Below are 19340 nucleotides of genomic sequence, written 5' to 3' on the forward strand. Positions count from 1 at the left end.
CCTATGAAACGTGCACTATGGCAGAAAGCAAAAAAGAGCAGGTATTGACTTTATTTAATCTGTCCTGGGATTGTCTTCTCTGTCACCAACATGACTGGGCTTGCAGTCTGCCCTGGAGGCTGCACACTAGTGATAAGCATAAATATTTTAACATTTCATATTAAAGAAATTCAGTACCATTTGGCCCAAAGATAATAGCTATCGAACTGTCACTCAGAACATTTTAGGTGTGAACAGATGCATTTTCCCCTGCAGCAATTTTCCTCTGATATTATTAAAGTTTGCCCAGAGAACATTTTAGCAGCTCATTAAACACAGCTGCGTATTTTGTGTAGCATTAAAGAAATTCACTTAGTAATTAACTAAATGTGTGATAAGATGTTTTAACCACTGTTGTTTTTCTTGTGTGAGTGGTTTTAATTGATCTCAATCTAATGTCTCCTAGCTGATGGCATGGCAGAGGAGGATTGACTGCCATCCAGGGTGGGAGCAATCTGTGAAGCCACTGCATGGCCCCAACAGGCTTTTCATCAAGCATGTCAGATCCTACTCCAAAGCAACCATCCACCTCTGCACTAGACTTGCCAGCCTTCTCCCTCTTGTCTCCATCATATTCCTTCCAAATAGCATTCTTGATATTTCTCCGTATTTTGCTCTCCTCTTTTGAATTTCTATGTTTTTCCTCTGTGTCCATAGGTGCCATGTAGCTTTGCCGTCCATGCTGCTGCTGCTTCTCTCTTACATTAAGGGCTTTTTGGGTAGTTTTGCAGCCCTATGGGTTAAGCCATGTCCCACAGCGGTTCTTCCAGGTGCCTTTGCTCCCTGGGGCTGTTGGACAGCAATGCCAGAGCTGCTCGCTGCTCCATAATGGCCTCAGGCCCAGAGGAGCTTTGTTGAGCCAGGGCCCCTGCATATTGGGCACCCTGGGACCTCTGAAATTCAAGGGATGTATTTGTCATTCCTTTCCCTGCCCTGCTGCTGTGCTCAGCTGCTTGAATCCCCAGCATTGCAACTGCAGTTGCAATGGCCCAGACATCACAAGCACATGCACATCACAGCTCATGGAAATGCACCTTCAATGTCCAGCTCACAGTGTTTGCTGCAGGTGATCACCATGACCTCACAGAATCACAGAATCACAGAATGTTAGGGATTGGAAGGGACCTCGAAAGATCATCTAGATGGAGGATGACCTTCATCGAGAAAAGTAATAGTCAAAAGTCTTACGCTAAATAGCCATGTGTTTTCTGGCTGTGATGGGGTCAGAGAGTTCTCATCTGGTCCATCACTGAAATTTTTGCAGGGCCGGCTTAGTGCATGTCAGGTTTTAGTGCGACCTGGATCCTATCATCCAGCACCAGGAAGGAGCTCCTGAGGAAGTGCTCTGTGCCATCCTTCCTCCCTGAGTCACCATCTGGCCAGATGAACATTGTAGTGGCTCTTCTGGGGCAGCTATGGCATTTGTTTTGCACCCTGAGGCAGGGTGACCCCAGGTACACCTCAGGGCTCTCAGTTCGCTCAGGGCACATCATGGTTGTGGGCAGCAACGCAGTGCTGCAGCTCCTATGGCAATGGGGAGCAGCAGGTCTGCTGCAAGGGGGCAGCTCTGCAACAGTCTCTTGCTAGGCCAGCAGCTTGCAAACAGTCTATCAGGATACAAAGCCATTGACTGTGGGGTAGAAAGAAGGAATGAAGATGGATAGGGAGGGCCCAGGTAATTCCGGTAGCTAGGTTTTGCTGAGCAGCCAGATCTCAAGCAACCCCTTTGCTCAGCACATGGGAAAGTCTGTAGCAGATTTAGGAAGGTGCTAGATATGCAGAGTTTGCATCTTTGCCGTAGATGTGAAAAAAAAAAAAATAGTATTCAGCATCATCTGCAGAGCAGCCACCATGCATCAAAGTCATAATTTCACCTCTGTTGTTCATAAATGGTGATATGATTTTGTTTTTCCTAACAAGTTATAAAACATGGGGTATCCACCTCAATGTCCAACATTCTTAAAGATATCTGGGATATTCCCTAAAGACAGAACTGAATATAATAATATTAATATAGTTTTTAGCAGCTTCCCTGTATGATGCTTTGCAACCCGAGAATGAAAATTAATTGGTGTATTGGAATATTTTGGCCTTGTCCCAGCATAATTCAAAAAGTTTTATTTTGTTCTCTTCCACCAATACAGAGCAGGTGTGATGTTTGTGAGACGGAAAACTCATGGATTAACCCATATTTCCTTACAAATATTTTGCCATAGACCGGCATCTTTTTGCCTTGTCAGTACAATGTAGCTTGCAAAGTTCAGTGTTAAATAGAAAACAGAGCAAGATGAGAAGCTTGCCTCATCTTCTGAGCATTTAATGTAACTTCACTGCCAGACTTCTCTTACTGGATTGTGAAATGGTGTTCTGAATGCTGATCACAGAATCACAGAATGTTAGGGATTGGAAGGGACCTCGAAAGATCATCTAGTCCAATCCCCCTGCCGGAGCAGGAACACCCAGATGAGGTTACAAAGGAAGGTGTCCAGGCAGATTTTGAATGTCTTCAGAAAAGGAAACTCCACAATTCCCCTGGGCAGCCTGTTCCAGTGTTCTGTTACCCTCACTGAGAAGAAATTTCTTCTCAAATTTAAGTGGAACCTCCTGTGTTCCAGTTTGAACCCATTACCCCTTGTGCTACCGTTGGTTGTCACTGAGAAGAGCCTGGCTCCACCCTCGTGACACTCCCCATTTTTATATTTGTAAACATTAATAAGGTCACCCCTAAGTCTCCTCTTCTCCAAGCTAAAGAGACCCAGCTCCCTCAGCCTTTCCTCATAAGAGAGGTGCTCCACTCCCTTAATCATCTTTGTTGCCCTGCGCTGGACTCTCTCCAACAGTTCCCTGTCTTCTGGAAGTGAGGGGCCAAGAACTGGACACAATATTCCAGATGTGGTCTCACCAGGGCAGAGTAGAGGGGAAGGAGAACCTCTCTGACCTACTAACCACCCCCCTTCTAATACACCCCAGGATGCCATTGGCCTTCCTGGCCACAAGGGCACAGTGCTGGCTCATGGTCATCCCGCTGTCCACCAGGACCCCCAGGTCCCTTTCCCCTACACTGCTCTCTAACAGGTTGTTCTCCAACTTATACTGGAACCTGGGGTTGTTCTTGCCCAGATACAAGACTCTACACTTGCCCTTGTTATATTTCAACAAAATTTTCCCTCACCCAACTCTCCAGCCTGTCCAGGTCTCTGGATGGCAGCACAGCCTTCTGGTGTGTCAGCCACTCCTCCCAGCTTGGTGTCAGCAGCAAACCTGCTGATAGTACATTCTATTCCCTCATCCAAATCGTTGATGAATATATTGAATAATACTGGCCCCAGTACTGACCCTTGAGGCACTCCACTAGATACAGGCCTCCAACTAGACTCTGCGCCACTGACCACGACTCTCTGGCTTCTTCCCTTCAGCGAGTTCACAGTCCTCCTCACTACCCAATGATCTAGACTGCACTCCCTCAGTTTAGCTGTGAGGATGCTGTGGGAGACTGTGTCAAATGCCTTACTCAAGTCAAGGTAGAACACATCCCCCACCCTGCCATCATCCATCCACCTCATTATGTCCTCATAAGAGTCAATGAGGTTGGTCAAGCACAACTTCCCCTTGATGAAGCCATGTTGACTGTCCCTAATGACCTTCTTATCCTTGAAATGCCTTGAGATGGCACCAAGAATAAGTCATTCCATCACCTTCCCAGGGATTGAGGTGAGGCTGACCAGTCTATAATTACCCAGGTCCTCCTTCTTGCCCTTTTTGAAGACTGGAGTGACATTTGCTTTCCTCCAGTCCTCAGGCACCTCTCCCATTCCCAAGACCTGGTAAAGATGATGAAGAGTGGTCAAGCCATGACCTCAGCCAGCTCCCTCAGCATCTGTGGGTGCATCCCATCCAGACCCATGGATTTATGGATGTCCAAATTGCCTAACTGCTCCCTCATGTACTACCATGGTGTAGCGTATGGTGTGCAGTGCAATGCCTAAAGGTGTTCCCTAACCCAGTCCTCATCAACCAAGGCAAACTCCTCCATTGTCCTGACTTCCTCTGGGGCCTCAGGGGTACGGGGCTCCTCAGGACAGCTTCCGGCAGAGTAGGCAGAGACAAAGAAGGCATTCAGTAACTTTGCCTTCTCTGTATCTTCTGTCACCACGGCACTCACCTCGTTCACCAGTGGACCTGCATTGCCTCTGGTGTTAGTTTTATCTGCCACCTATTTGAAAAAGCTCTTTCTGTTGTCCTTGACCCCTCTAGCCAGGTTTAATTTTAAGGAGGCCTTAGCTTTCCTAGTTGCCTCCCTACATCCTCTGACAGCAGCCTTATATTCTTCCCAAGTGGCCAGCCCCTCCTTCCATGATCTATAGACTCTCTTCTTCCTCTTGAGCTTACCCAGCAGTTCCCTGTTTAACCACACAGGTCTCCTGGCTCCCTTCCTTGACTTCCTATGTGTCGGGATGCTCCGATCTTGTGCCTGGTAGAAACAGTCCCTGAACAATGACCAACTATCTTGGGGCCCTTTCAAGCAGCCTTGCCCATGGGATTTCCCCTAGCAATTGCTTAAAAAGGCCGAAGTTTGCCCTGCTGAAGTCCAGGGTTGCAATTCTGCTTGTTATTCTGTTCCTGCCACACAAGATGGGCTGTAATGGGATCCCACAAGAAGCTCCCATGTCACTGCTTAATATGCTGCTGAGCAGAAATCTGGGAAAATGCTGACCATTGTCTTTTTAGGCACCAGACTGGCAGTGAAGTGCTGTTGATAGAGACATCTTTGAAATACCTCTACAGTCAAAATCTGCCAACCACAAACAGGCCATTAGAAAGATCACCACAAGCAGCCTTCCTCTGCTAAACAGCTTACTGAATTTTAATATTGTCAACTGCAACTGGGCAAACTCGGCAACATGAATATTAGTAAACTTAACTTTTATTTTGCACAATCCCTAAGGTATTCTTTTTCCCTCCTGTTTAATGTAAGGAAGGCTCTGTGTAACTATGGAAACCTTCAAGCTCACTTCACCCAAGTTTGGAGGGAGGGAGGCAGGGGCAGACAAAATGGAGAAGAGATGCTTTTTTCTGTGGCAGATTTCTCACAACTCCTAAATCCGACAAAAACAAAACATGAGTTCTCTTAAGGGAAGTAATTTATCTTGTTCCATGCAAATTAATAATCATTTGAACACAGATTAATTCTCCATCTTGGTCCCTATGTTCTGGATCCTTCTACCCATCTAGCTGAGCCTGGGGTTTCAGTGCCTGCATGCTGCACAACTCACCATCCCTGCAGGAAAGAAACAGTGGGAAGAAAATGAGAAGGAGGATCAGAAGCATGGGAGTTATAGAGGCTCCTACAGCTTTGCTGGTGGACTCATAGGAGTAGCGGAAACAGGAATCAGTTCCCTGGTCATTACCCTCTCAGCCAACACATCCATTTGTACATTCTTGCTTTCATCCCAAGGACAGAGCTTTTGGTCTCGCACTTCCCTGTGAGAGTGTCAGTCATGGACACTGTGCAGTTCTTGCCTGCTCTTTGGGCAAAGGGGGTGGTAGGAGAAGATGAAGGCACTGACAGGCTAGGCCCTTCTCTCCCAAGGCAGGGTAAATTTGCCCCTGCGGCACTAATCTTCAATGCAGGAGACAATAGTGCAGGTGTTGGTAAGACCAGACGTAAAATATCCTCAGAGTGCAATTACAGAAACTAAAAGTAAGCAAAGGCAAAGGCTTTTTGTACTGCCTTTCTCAGTTGTATCAGCAACTGGGACGAAAGTTAGTGCAGGCCCAGGACCCAGGGATTAATGCCTGATTATGAACCAAAGATCAAAAGATCACAAGATCCAAGATCACCACAGCCTGGTGACGATCAAAGAATAGTGTTCACACTAGCAATCACAAGATATACTACTTGGCACACTAGCACTTCAGCTCTAGCCAGTGAAAACTTTAGCCAAAACTCTCCTGCTTAGGTGGAATATAAAGGCATCAAAGAAAAAAAAATAATTGTAAAAAATTAAAAACTGCATAAAAACTTGAAAAAGCCTTATAGACAAAACAGACAATAAAAATTAGACATTACAACACATACACAGCTCTGATTGGCAGGGTTTAAGAAGAAAGGAGGTCTATGAGAACAAGTGACTAAAAGAGATTGTAGTGATGGAGTGGACTGAATGCCAGGCAATAGAATTTATTAATTATGGTGGATAAAATGCATATTCATTCAAACGGCATTTTTTCCTTGCCTTTCTTTTGAATGGATCAGGTGATTGTTCACGGAGGAAATGGAGCAGGAGGAAATATTTTGCACTTCATACCATGTCAAACCGTGTTTATTACAGACAAACACATTTTCATCACTAGGCCCCAATCATTTGTATCCACAGATCCAAAAACAATGGCTGAGGAGACAATCCAGCTCATTGAGGTTCATTCTTAACTAATACTAGAATAATTTCAACTGGAAGGAAAGCAATTTTGCCCAGGACCTCACATCATCTAGTCCAACTCCCCCCAACACAAGCAAACACTCTCAGAACTGGTCCAACTAGATGTGGTTCCTGCAGGAGCAAATCTAGAAACAGCAGAGGAGTTTCCAGAGTCTGGGACATGCCAATATTTTGCATATGTGCAGACAGTAAGTGGAATGACCTGGTAAGTGTTATCATAGAATCATAGAATGTCCTGAGTTGGAAGGGACTCACAAGGATCAAGTCCAACTCCTGTCCTTGCCTAGGACAACCTCGAAACTCACACCATGTGTCTGATGGTGTTGTCCAATTGCTTCTTGAACACTGTCAGGCCTGGGGCTGTGACACCTCCCCGGGGAGCCTGTTCCAGTGCTCCACCACCCTTCTGGGTGAAGAACCTTTTCCTAATGTCCAACCTGAACCTCCCCTGGCACATCTTCCTGCCATTCCCTCGGGTCCTATCACTGGTCACCAGAAAGAAGAGATCAGCGCCTGTCTCTCCTCCTCTCCTTGTGTGGAAACTGTAGGCCACAGTGAAGTCTCCCCTCAGTCTCCTTCAGGCTGAACAAACCAAGTGACTTTAGCTGCTCCTCATACACCTTCCCCTCCAAACCCTTCACCAACTTCATGGCCCTCAAGATATCGGATACTATAATATTATCAAATATAGCAAAATTAACAGAGAGATAAAGAGGAGATTGGGGCAATGTGGATGAGATTAATGATTAGGAGCAATGTGGATGAGATTAATAATTAGTGGCTGTCAAAAGGGTCTTCTGGGAAATAGGCTTGACCTGCATTTTATTTTTATGAGACATGACAGGTTTGCTTGCCAACTGCAGGCATTTGCATGGAGCAGCTATACTTTGGCTTTGGGAGCACAGTGAAGTCCTGCAGCATTTCTGTGATCCAGGTTATGCTGCACAGCCCTCAAGCGGGTGATGTGACAGAATCATGAGATGACCCAGTGAAGGAAGAATGAGTGTTACTCCCTGTTTACCCTGAAGCATTTACACCCCTGAAGAGCTGATTCAAGTCAATCTCATACAGCTGCTGAGAGATCCACAGCTTAAATAAACCCCTGGGGCAAAACAGGGGACCTCTGGTACCTGTCCTAGTCCTATCACAACAGGCCTTGCTAAAAAGTCTGTTCCCATCTTTCTTATAGGCTAATTCAAGTACTGAAAGGCTGCAATAAGGTGCAGAGCCTTCTCTTCTAGTCTCGAGCTATTCCATGGGACTCCATGGCCACTTCTGTCTTCCTGCCATTTCTTTCCTTGTAAAATGGAGGCATTTGCACATCCTAAGTGGCTGCAAAGACCTGCATTAACTGAAGACCACTGACTTGATATATTGTACAGGAGCTGATTATTAGCAACTTTTGAGTCTTTCTCTCTGAGGCTGAAGGGAAAACCAGACAGGGTCTCCCTGAGGCAGGAGGAGGGAGGTGAAGCAGTGTGGTCAGTGTAATCTGTGGGGTTAATGAGGCTATGCCATTTCCCACATTTGGCTCTCTGTAGTGGTTGAACTGTTCATAGGTCAGGATCTGTCACATAAATGTTGAGGAGCTGCAAAGGACTTGACTTCAGGAAAATCTAGTGTTTCACATGCTTTGCTTTTTACTTAAGTGTGTTACCTCCTGCTGCTGCTGCTATCTTCATATTGATGGAATATTTCAACAGCTTCTTCAGAACAGAAAACCAAAGCATGCACTATGTATGTTCTATACTAGTTCTCAATTTTTGTACAATTGCTTAGATCAAATCTCGACGGGATGGGGCTGTGAAGTTGCTCCACTGATTTCCAGTCAGCCACTAATTGCCTAGAGGGCCCAGCCCATGAAAACACATCACAGCATCAGCCAGGGTTCCTCCAGGAGTACTACCTCATGGTTTGGGTAAAACAGCATCGGAGATAAAAAGAGGAAAACACAGATAAGTAGGGACTAATAAAAAGGAGGAATACATCAGCAGACTCTGACAGTAATGTTACAGCTTTCTGGCCCTGCTGTCAGTCTTCCACAGTCGATTTCATTGCAGAGGCAGTTGTCTCTTGGGAGCCCATTCTCACCAGCCTCCTTTCCCAGAGCCAGCTGCTTTTTGACAGCTCTCATCCATGGCTGTGTCTGATTGTGGGGACGTAAGTGTGCTTTGTGCACACCTGGCATGTGACTTGCAAGTATTTCCTAACCGTATGTCCCAGGCTGCATTCAGTCCCACCTGAACGGCCCCTGGTTGACCTTGGCTGGTGGCCAGGTGCCCACCAAGCTGCTCTATCAATTCCCATCCTCAACAGGACAGGGGGAGAAAAATAAAGTTAAAAGCTTAAGAGTAGAGATAAGGACAAGGAGATCACCTACCAATTACTTTCACAGGTAAAACAGACTTGACTTGGGGAAGTTAATTTAATTTAATCACCATTAATAACAGAGTAAGATAATGAGAAAAAAAGAAAAAATCTAAAACCACTTTTTCCCTACTCCTCTGTTCTTCCAGGGCTCAACTTCGCTCCTGACTTTTCTAACCTCCTCCCCTTGAGCTGTGCAGGGTGTTGGGGAATGAGGATTGTGGTGAGTTCATAACACTTTGTCTCTGCCATTCCTTCCTCCTCATGCTTTTCCCTCACTCCAGTGTGTAACCGTGCTGGTTTTGAGTTCATTTTCTTCATAGTAGTTAGAATATTTTCTTTTTAGTAGCTAGCACAGTCTTTTGGTTTGGATTTAATATGAAAATAATGTGATAACACACTGAACTTCCCATGCCTTTCATAGAACCATAAAACACCAGGTTGGAAGGGACCACAGGATCAACTGGTCCAACATTTCTTAGCAAAAGTGCAGTCTACACAAGACGGCCCACTATCGTGTCCAGATGAATCTTAAAAGTGCCAAATGTTGTGGAATCCACAACTTCCCTGGGGAGATTATTCAAACTGCTGATTGTTCTCATTGTGAAAAATTTCCCTCTTGTGTTCAATAAAATCTCACCAGGAGCAACTTGTACCCATTGTCCCTCGTCTTTTCCATTAGACTTTTTGTAAAAAGGGAGTCTCCATGTTCTTTGTAGCCACCCTTTAAAAACTGGAATGTGGTGATGAGTTCTCCCCTAAGTCTTATTTTCTCAAGGCTGAACAAGCCCAGTTTTCTCAGCCTTTCCTCATATGGCAGCTTCCCAGTCCTTGGATCATCTTTTGCAGCCCTTCTCTCCAGCCCGTCCACATCTCTTTTGTATAGTGGGGACCAAAACTGAACACAATATTCCAGGTGTGGCCTGACAAGCACTGAGTAGAGCAGGATAATGGCTTCTTTGTCTCTGCTGGTGATGGCCATGTTGATGCAGCCCAGAATCCTGTTGGCTTTCTGTGCCACAGCAGCAGCACACTGTTCACTCGAGCTTGTTGTCCACCAGGACCCCCAGGTCCCTTTCCACAGAGCTGTTCCCCAGCTGGGTAGATCCCAGCCTGTGCTGCACTCCTGGATTATGTTTTCCCAGGTGCAAGACCTTACATTTGGCCTTGTTCATAAGGTTCTTGTCAGCCCACTCTTCCAGCCTATCCAGGTTTTCCTGCATAGTGGCTCTCCCGAAGTGCCTTTGCCAGGGACAGTTATTTTTTTCTTTCCAATAGTTAGGCTGTGGTTTTGACTCAGTATGCAAAGAATGTGAGGACTCACTGATGTTTTGGTTGTCACCAAGGAGACCAAGGACTTTTCAACTTTACAGCTGCAGGTTCAGATAGAAGCTGGGAGGGAACATAACGTGACAGCAGCCAGACTGACATCCAAGCTGGTCAATGAGATATTCCCTGCCATTAATGTCATGCTCTGTATATAGCTGGAGCTGTCTTTTCTGTTGTGTTGGTGTTTTTTCTCCTTCATGGATCAGCTGCTTGGGACTGGGGTGCTCTCTTTTTCTGGGCCTGCTGTTTGGTGTGAACAGGTTTGAGCACAAACTGTTGTCTGGGTCTCCACTCTCCTGGGATCAGCTGTATGCGACTGGTGTATATGATCACTGGTCAGGGATGCACTGGGTATCAGTCACTGCATGGTGAGCAATCGTATTGTGCATCATTTAGTTGGTGTGTATATATATATATATATATACTTTTTTTTTCCTTTGCTGTCCTATTAAACTGCTCTTATCTCAAATCATGAGTTTCTCCCTTCCTTTTCAGTTATTTCCCCCATCCCACTTGGGTATGTGCAGGTGGTAAGTGAGATGTTGCATGGTCCTAGTTACTGGCTGGAGTTAAACCACAACAGTAACCCATGGGATACAGTCCTTCATGACCTTCTCCAATGTGAGTCCTTCCCATGGTCTGCAGTTCTTCACTAACTGCCCTAGCATGGATTCTTTCCAGAGGGTACAGTCCTTCAGGAACAGACTGCTCCAGCATGAGTTCCCAGTGAGGTCACAGGTCCTGCCAGAAGCCTGCTCCAGTGTAGACTCCCAACATCTTCCTTCAGGGCACATCCACCTGCTTTGGCATGGGGTCCACCATGGGCTGCAGGGTGGGTATTTCCTCTGCCATGGACCTCCATGAGCTGCAGGGGGACAACCTACTTCACCATGGTCTGCACCACGGGCTGCAGGGAAATCTCTGCTCCAACTCCTGGAGCACCTCTTCCCCTCCTTCTGCACTGACCTGGGTCTATGTAGGGCTGTTACACATTTTCTCACTCCTCTCTACCTGCTGCTGTTGCGTAGCAGTTTTTATCCTTTCTTAAATATGTTATCCCAGAGACACTACCTATGTCACTCATAGGCTCAGATTTGGACAGCAGCTGGAACTGGCTCTGCCTGACATGGGGGCAGCTTCTGGTGTCCTCTCACAGAAGCCACCCTGCAGCCACTTCCGTATGAAAACCTTGCCATATAAACCAAATACAAGCCCCATTACGTCCCTGAGAGTGAGTGGCACTTGAGTGGTGGGGATGGTTGAATCCAAGACACACCCAGATTGCTGCTCTTCCTATTAGCACTTTCCCTGGGTGCTCTCAGGAGCAGAGGAAACAAATTTTGCCTACTCTGTAGGGAGTTGGAGGCGCTGAAGTCAGCACTGGCAGGATAGCTTTTTATGTCCTCTTTTGCAGCATGATCAGGCTTACTTACTATGCCCAAGAGATAAGGGTCTGAGCTCCCCTCCAGATGCTAGGATGTCTGAGGCAAAGAGTACAGACCAGTCTCACATCTGTTCTGCCTGTGTTTGTTCTATATTTCAGACCCTGGCATAAAGCAGCTCAGCTGCACTGGCCCAGACCACCTCCACTAGTTCACAGGCTCTACAGACAGGGGACTTTTTTTTTTAATTATTTTTTGAGTGTTGCATTAATTTCAAATTTTCTCATACTCTGACATGTCAGGGAGGGAAGAAAGAAAATCCCATCAAATCTTTTCTCTAGAAATGTAGTTTAAAGAGGAGATGACAGTATGTTTTAATTTTTTAAAAGTTCTCTCAAGCAAAATGAATATTTATTTTGTGCCTGAAAGCATCCATTTTCTGAGTCATAACTTCTAGTGTCCGTTATTCATAATGTATCTTTTGGCTTCTTGACATTCCCTAGAGATGTCCCAGTCCCAGGCAACATGTTTCTCATTAGGACTCATTTCTACAGACCCTAGGTAGACACTGGGATCCTCCTCAGGAAGAGAGGGCAGTCTGGCTCCTCTTATTGCTGTGAGAGAAGTACCCAGGACAAGCTCTTGGTACTCCAGCTTCTTCATTTTGTGCTGCCAGTGGGGGCAGCTGACACTAGAGTTAACTTTTTGCTCGGTTCTTCACTATATTTGCTATCTCATGAATGAGCCTTTGGCGCCTAAGTTGACCTTGGTGTTGCTCAGACAAGTCATTGAGATAGGAAGCAACTGAACATAAGATGCTTAGCTGCCAGATGGCAGGACAGCCGTGGACAGCAGCCCAAAAGATTACGATCTTTGTGTCTGCAAGTTCTCCAGCTGATAAGGCACCATTGCCACCAGCACATGAAGGAGGCAAAACCAAGTGACTAAACACAGGCTGGATGAGCTGTCTTTACCTGCTGGCACTGTGTCATCTGTATTCCAAGCACTGACTGCTAGAGCTATTTAACAACCTAAGCTGGGGAACTGGGGCTGTTTAGCCTGGAGAAAAGGAGGCTGAGGGGAGACCTTATTGCTGTCTACACCTGAAAGGAGGTTGTATCAGGGAGGGTGTTGGTCTCTTCTCCCAAGTAGCAAGTGGTAGAATGACAGGAAATAGCCTCAAGTTGCACCAGGGAAGGTTCAGATTGGATATTAGGAAAAAATTATTCACAGAAAGGGTTGCGATGCACTGGAACAGGCTGCCCAGGGAAGTGGTCGAGTCATCATGCCTGGAGATGCTTAAAAGATGAAGTGAGATTCTTAGGGACATGTTTCGTGTTAGAGTTAGGTTACGGTTGGACTTCATGATCTTAAGGGTCTCTTCCAACCAAAGTGATTCTATGATTCTAAGTATATGCAACAGAAAGCTGTCCTGAAGGTCCTGGAGTCACTGCCAAAATTGAGATACTGCAGGTAAATAATCTGTTGGTCTGGCATGCATCATTAAACCATAATCAATAAGAGATCTGTATGGGGTGACTCAATGACAAACACTGCATTACATGGTCTTCTTTAAGTACAGTGTTTCTAAAGAGAGAAAAGAAGGACCCTCAATAGTCAAAGGAGGAATTCCAATTCAGAGCCTTTAGATTTAGTGCTGGTGGCAAATGCCTTTGTCCTGCACAGAATTTCTGCCCTCCTTTGGGGTACTTGTTATATTTCAGGATGACCTGTATCAAAGTTGCCTGCTCTGTTCTTTGTTGTTGGTACTCATGCGCCCAATGGAGGCAGGGATCTGAACATGCAAACAAGAGCTTGCAGCTTTATTTCATTTCCTGCTGTCACGTGACAGTGGACCTAGCAGAACAGTCTTTGCAAGAGGTCTGCAGATGTGAGTGTTCAGCTTAACTTCAGCTGCTATTCCTGTGCAATTCCCACTCCACCCTCTATTTCACATCAGCTCTCAGGAAACTCAAGTGCTAAACACCTGAAGCAAAGCCTCATGTGACAGAACTCTGTTCTGCAGAACAAGTTCCTGCTCTTGGAGTCTGTTCACACCAGCACAATAGAGACGATGGATTTGTGCAAAGACCCTGATTTGTCAAGTGTGCTGCCATTACAGTAACCCTGCCACAGTGAGCGTCCATGTCCCCCAGCAATGCTGCTACTATGGAGTCAAGCAGCAGCCCTTCAGATCCAGAGTCCACTGCGCACCTGAGTGCTAGCAGTTGCTTTTTGGAGATAGCAGCCTTCCGCTTAGCAAATGATCCATTTAAGTCAGGTGGAACATGGTTTGTTATTGCCAGTAATGGGAAGAAGAACATATAAATAATGTGAAGAGTTGAACAGCTACTTCATTTGCTACTCCTGTATCCCTGGCTGCTGCCATGCAGAAATCAACTATGATGTCTTTGATGCCAGGTTACAATAATACTTGAATCTCAGTGGAAATGTCTATTTCTTTAAAAGATGGGTCAATGCTGTCAGAAGAACGTTACCCTGGCTGAGAGGTATCTTTGAGCAGCCTTTTGGGTCTACCACCCTGCTTTACATATATGTTTATTGCTCTGTATAACTGATTGACTACTTTTCTGATTGTAGAGCCTCCAAAACAGGTGCCTGCCAGTGAGCACCTATTTCAAGAGGCATGCAAATTATCTTCTGTCCTGCCTGCAATTCAGTATACCTTAATGGAGCTGGCCACAGGAAAGACTCCATCTACCTCCAGCTTTCACTTTGGCAGGTTATTGATGTGTAGCTTTAACACTGTACCTCAGCAACACTAGAGAAGTGATTGCAGTAGTCATATTGACCTTTCCAATAAGCTGCATACTGGTTTCACGTTGCTCTGCTAAGAGCTTGGCCATGGCTTTTGGGACTGACAGATGCCATTTCAAAAGAGTTAAATACCAAGGGACATGATTTCTGAAACACTCATAACAGCAATGGCAGAAATACCCAGGCATCTTCAGAACTGCAAGTCTGTTTATGATATTTCTTTTGGCTTCATTAGCAATACCGCTGTGCAATTGCATGCCAACTATTATGAATGGCTAGTGCAGCTGCTCATTTCCCTGCTTGACTCTGAGCAAAACCAGTAGTTGCAAGGTCCATGCCGACCACTTACAAATCAAAAGTGGAAGAGCAACCAGGCAGAGAAAGCAGTGATTGCTCCAGATACACATGTTGGTATAATTTTGTATCGCAAAGAAGCAAGGGTTTCACCTGGTGCCTCATCACACAATGTTGTTAAAAGCACCATCACTAGAGCTGCTATAACTCTGTCATGCATATCCCTGATAATGTGGACGCCTGACATTCACATGTCGCCTCCTCCATAAAATTGATGCTTATGCCCAACTAATAAAAAAATTCAAGCACCCAGAACTGTTGAAGAAAACAAGTGATCAGCCAAGTGTGAGATGCATGGCCCAAAAAGAGAGGGGGAAAAGCAGAGGGGTGGAGACAGAACACTGACCAGGCCAGGAATGTTTCTGACTACAATTCAGTGAGTGGGTGTACTAAATACCCATTGAAGATTTCAAATTACTGGAAGCTGACTGGTTTCCTCAGCTGTGCAACATCTCTAGATTAGCAAAGAGATGTATTGCCTTTGCCACTCTCCTTGGCAGCTGATCTTTGGTCCCAGAGGCACACTTCTGTAGCAATACTGGGGCTTTACAGCATGGGAGACTCCACAGACTGGCACAGCAGAGGAGGAAATGAAACACCACGCAAACTGCAGGCAGGAGCAGAAGGGTAGCATTTGCCAAGGGAAGAGCTGATTTTGCCAGCACAGAGCAAAGGAGTGACCACCTAAAAGATGGTGCACAACAGTTACTCCAGACTGACTGAGGATAAGACAAGGTTTTGGCAGAAACTCTAAAAACACTCTGGTAGTAAAAGGCAACAGCAATCTGGTGAGTATGCCCCATGCCCTCATGAATACTGCTGATAGCCTTGCTCTGGCATCTTTAATGCCACCTTGCTGAAACAGGAGATCAACAGTCCCAAAATGTACAAAAGCAAACTGTTAAAGTGCAGCTTTCCATGGAGAATGTATTATGCTTTCCCCTGGCAACCACCTATTGCGTTTGCAGAGAAGAGCTGATTTAGCCCTTAGCAAGAAACTGGGAATGAGGCCCCTTCCATGTAACACCAAGGCCTGGGATCAAGGTGGACATCTGGGCTGAAAGCCCCTGGTTCCTCACTATCCAGTGGCCCAGACAGGTAAGAAGGGTACAAAAGCTTTTATCTCCAGTACCTGGGGGTGGGGGGTGCGGTCCCTGGCACACAGCTGTTTCCACCACACTTGGAAGATCCTCCTACTCCTTTTTAAAAATGCATAACTTACTATTAGTTGCTAAACAGCTAAATACTCCTGAGGTTTCCACATTATAAGGCCACCCACAACTGCCTGTGCTGTCTCACCTCATCTTGAGCCCTGGGAGAAAGGTCTGGCTGATTTTCCCTGGGACAGAGGAGTGCCTAAACCAAACAGCCAGTTCTGATATTTTCAAAACTTGTTCATCAGAAACTGTTCAAGACACCAGCCTATTCCCTGCTGAAGCTGACCCAAAATGAATGAAGTCTTTCTGACTCAACTAGGTCTCAGAGCTCCTCTTCTTTAGATATGTTTCCTCTTGCACATCTGAAGTTCCAACCAAGGAGCCAAAGCAGCGTAATGCATTTAGTTGACATTGGTTTTACAATGGGAAAGCACGCATTGGGGAGTAACTTTAAACAACAGAGATTGTCAGGCAATAAACCAGACAAAAAAACCAGTGTTTATGTTACAGTTGTTAAAAATTATCCATTTTGCTGAAACAAATGAGCTAGATTGAGACTTTGCTATTATTCAAATATAGGAAAACCCTAATCAAAACCATGTCTCCTCTGAAATTTTTGCCTGCTGCTGTTAGAGTGCACTATTCATCATCCTTCACTGGAGAGGGCAGTCTGCCTTTGAACAGTGCATTATCAGCCTGCATTGCTGTCCCTCCCAGTGACAGCACTGTTCACACATCTGTGACTAGTACCAGTTCAAATCTTCTTTACTGCCAAGTAAACTAGTTATCACTAGTGAAAAAATTGGAGCAAATATGGTTTGCTCCAAAATGTAAATGACAGCATGCCCAGACAGTAGGTTTACTGTAATTGTTTTCAGTTCTGGCAGGTTATCAGGTATGACGGGATTTTTCTCTACTCTGAGACAGCAAAGAAATAGCTGATAACATCACTTCCAGTGCTTGACAGACAAGATATGTCTCTCACAGGAATGTAGTGGAATAGTAAAAGCACCAGGCTGCCTGACGGACACCTGTGGAGTGGGGCTTTTTTCACCTTGGCTTCTCACCCCAGGAAGAACGGTGGCTACGCCATGGTGATTTAACAATCAGTTGTTCCCCCTTCTGGGCAGATCACCTCTCTGGTTCCTTTTCCCCACCACGTGTGCCTTTCCTGCCTGCCACAACAGTGCCATGCTGGTGCTCACCAGGTGCCACGAGTGGCTCAGGTCATCTGCTTTCTCTCTCTCTTCTCATGGCATCACCCACAACAGCTCCTTGAACAGCAACCAAGCACTAGCACTAGCACTTTCTGGGGACCCAGCCCTCACATGAAGACATCTGCAGGCTCCTTGTTCCTCTGCAGAGCTCAGGCATATAGGGAGACTTAGCATGCTACTTCCAGTTCTACAGAGGGAACTTGGGGTTCAAACAGGTAACATAGTAATAGTTCAGAGCTAATGGAACCACATCTTTAAGAGGGTCTAAGTGAAAGCCCCATGCCCCCAAACCCACAACCATTCTGAGTCAGTTCAGAATTTTGTTAACTTCAAACTTGAAAGGTTTTGCTTTCGGAAAGTTGTTTTGTTTTTTTATAAAAATATAGGTCCATTTTTAGGGGAGGAAAATAATTGTAATAAACAATTCTCACAAAGGGGGAAGTCTGTCCTCTTTGATTTGGATCTTGAAGAATATCCTTTAATGAACTCTAGGAACTAGCTTTTAGGACTGTGTACTACTTTTTTCTCCATCTTTTGTAGGCTGTGCAGCATGGTGAGAGACTGGCTAGTGTATAAACCAACTCCCCTTGACACGAGACCAAATAGGCTCACCCCTACACTGCTGGCACTGATCAGCTGCAGCAGTGTGAGAAGGTACAGTTGCTAAACAGGCATTTCACCGGCTGCAATTTTTTTTTCAATGTAACAAATATGTACAAGGCAAATTCTTTCTCTCCAGTAAATGATGCACAGAAAGTGGCATTTCCATTAGATCAGCCAGTGTGTAAGAGTGTAATTTTCTACATGACACAATTACTTCCGAAAGGAAGAAGTGGAAATAAATACTGCAATAAACATATCTGCAGGACTTTATGAGGGACTAATTGTTTTTATTCTCAGTGACACTGTCAGGGTTACATCCTGAAATATATGGTATCTTAATGCTGTGAGAATGGGTATATTTAAAGTGCCTGAAGATGAAAATCCTGTTTAGAAAATTATATATTGCATCAATTTTCTGGCAGCAGCTGGTCTGTCAGCACACTACAGGAAATTATTCTTTACAGCTTCTCAGTGTATTTTTGTTCCATAAGGTACAAAGCAACCACTGTGTTACATGTCGAATTTATGACAAATACTGAACACATTGCAGGTTGCATGCTTCTGCTCACTAATGCAAATTAAGCTATTTGTTTTTACTGTAGTCTTTAGCACTGGAAGCACTTTAGCACTTCCTGCATCAAGAAGAAGAATAGTAATGCAGTATATGAAAAAACCTGTATTGCAGAATAGGGCAGTCAGACCAATAACTCCAGTGGCTTTGCTGCACAGGAAGGACAAAAATAAGAGGCAAAAAAGCTGCTACGAGTCATTTCCAGCAACGTTTTTCCCTGCCCCAAAAACTGTTTTGATCAAAGGAAGAATTAATCCTCTAGTGTTCTGCCTTTCCATTTTTGGTATAATAACACCCCACAGCCACAGTGGCAGGCACCATGCAGGAGAGTAGGAAATGGTTCCTGCCTCAAGACGACTGCACTGAAGGGCACAAGGTGTGTGCAGCATACTGAACTGCCAGGTGTTGTTAAACTTGCTGCCATGAGTGAGTCCACGGTCTTGAGCAGTTCCTGAAGCACATTTAGTTCTTAAGCTGCTGCAGTTCAGAGGAGTAACAGCTGCAGGGAGACTACAAGCTGCATTTGACACCATTATTGTCAGGCACAGGGAAGCTTTCTAAGCCACAGGCAAAGTTAATCTACACAGCAAACAGCTTCTGCTGGAGCTCACCTGCCCCTTGGGATCAAATGGCCACCAGCATCCCCAGCACTGCAAGCGTGCCGTGCCTGCCGCCCTAACCAACACCGCAGAGCCACCGGGAGCAAGCAGCCTCTGACGAGACACCGAGCTCCATTCACCAGAAGCACAGCACAGCGTGTGACAGGCGGATGGAACCACCAGGGAAGAGATCGCACCTGCCAGGAACGCCGTACCAGCTCCAGGCAGCGCTGCTGCCCCGGTATCCATGCGAGGTTTGGTTCTGGGCAGAGCCCGGCACCAGCCACCGCGCAGCACCGGTGAGCCCCCCGGATGCAGCCATAAGCATCCACGGCTGCCGGCACCGGCGGTTGCGAGGGCAGGAAACGCCGCGGTACCAGCGGGCGGCTGTTTGCTTCAGCTCCCGCAGGCCAGGTGTGCCGCCTGGGTCGCGCCGAACGGCAGAAGGACGGCAACCGAGGGACGGTGGCGCCCAACGCCCGCCCCCTGCCACCCCAGAGCTGC

Source organism: Columba livia, chromosome 3 (assembly GCF_036013475.1).
Source record: "Columba livia isolate bColLiv1 breed racing homer chromosome 3, bColLiv1.pat.W.v2, whole genome shotgun sequence".
NCBI classification, from domain to species: Eukaryota; Metazoa; Chordata; class Aves; order Columbiformes; family Columbidae; genus Columba; species Columba livia.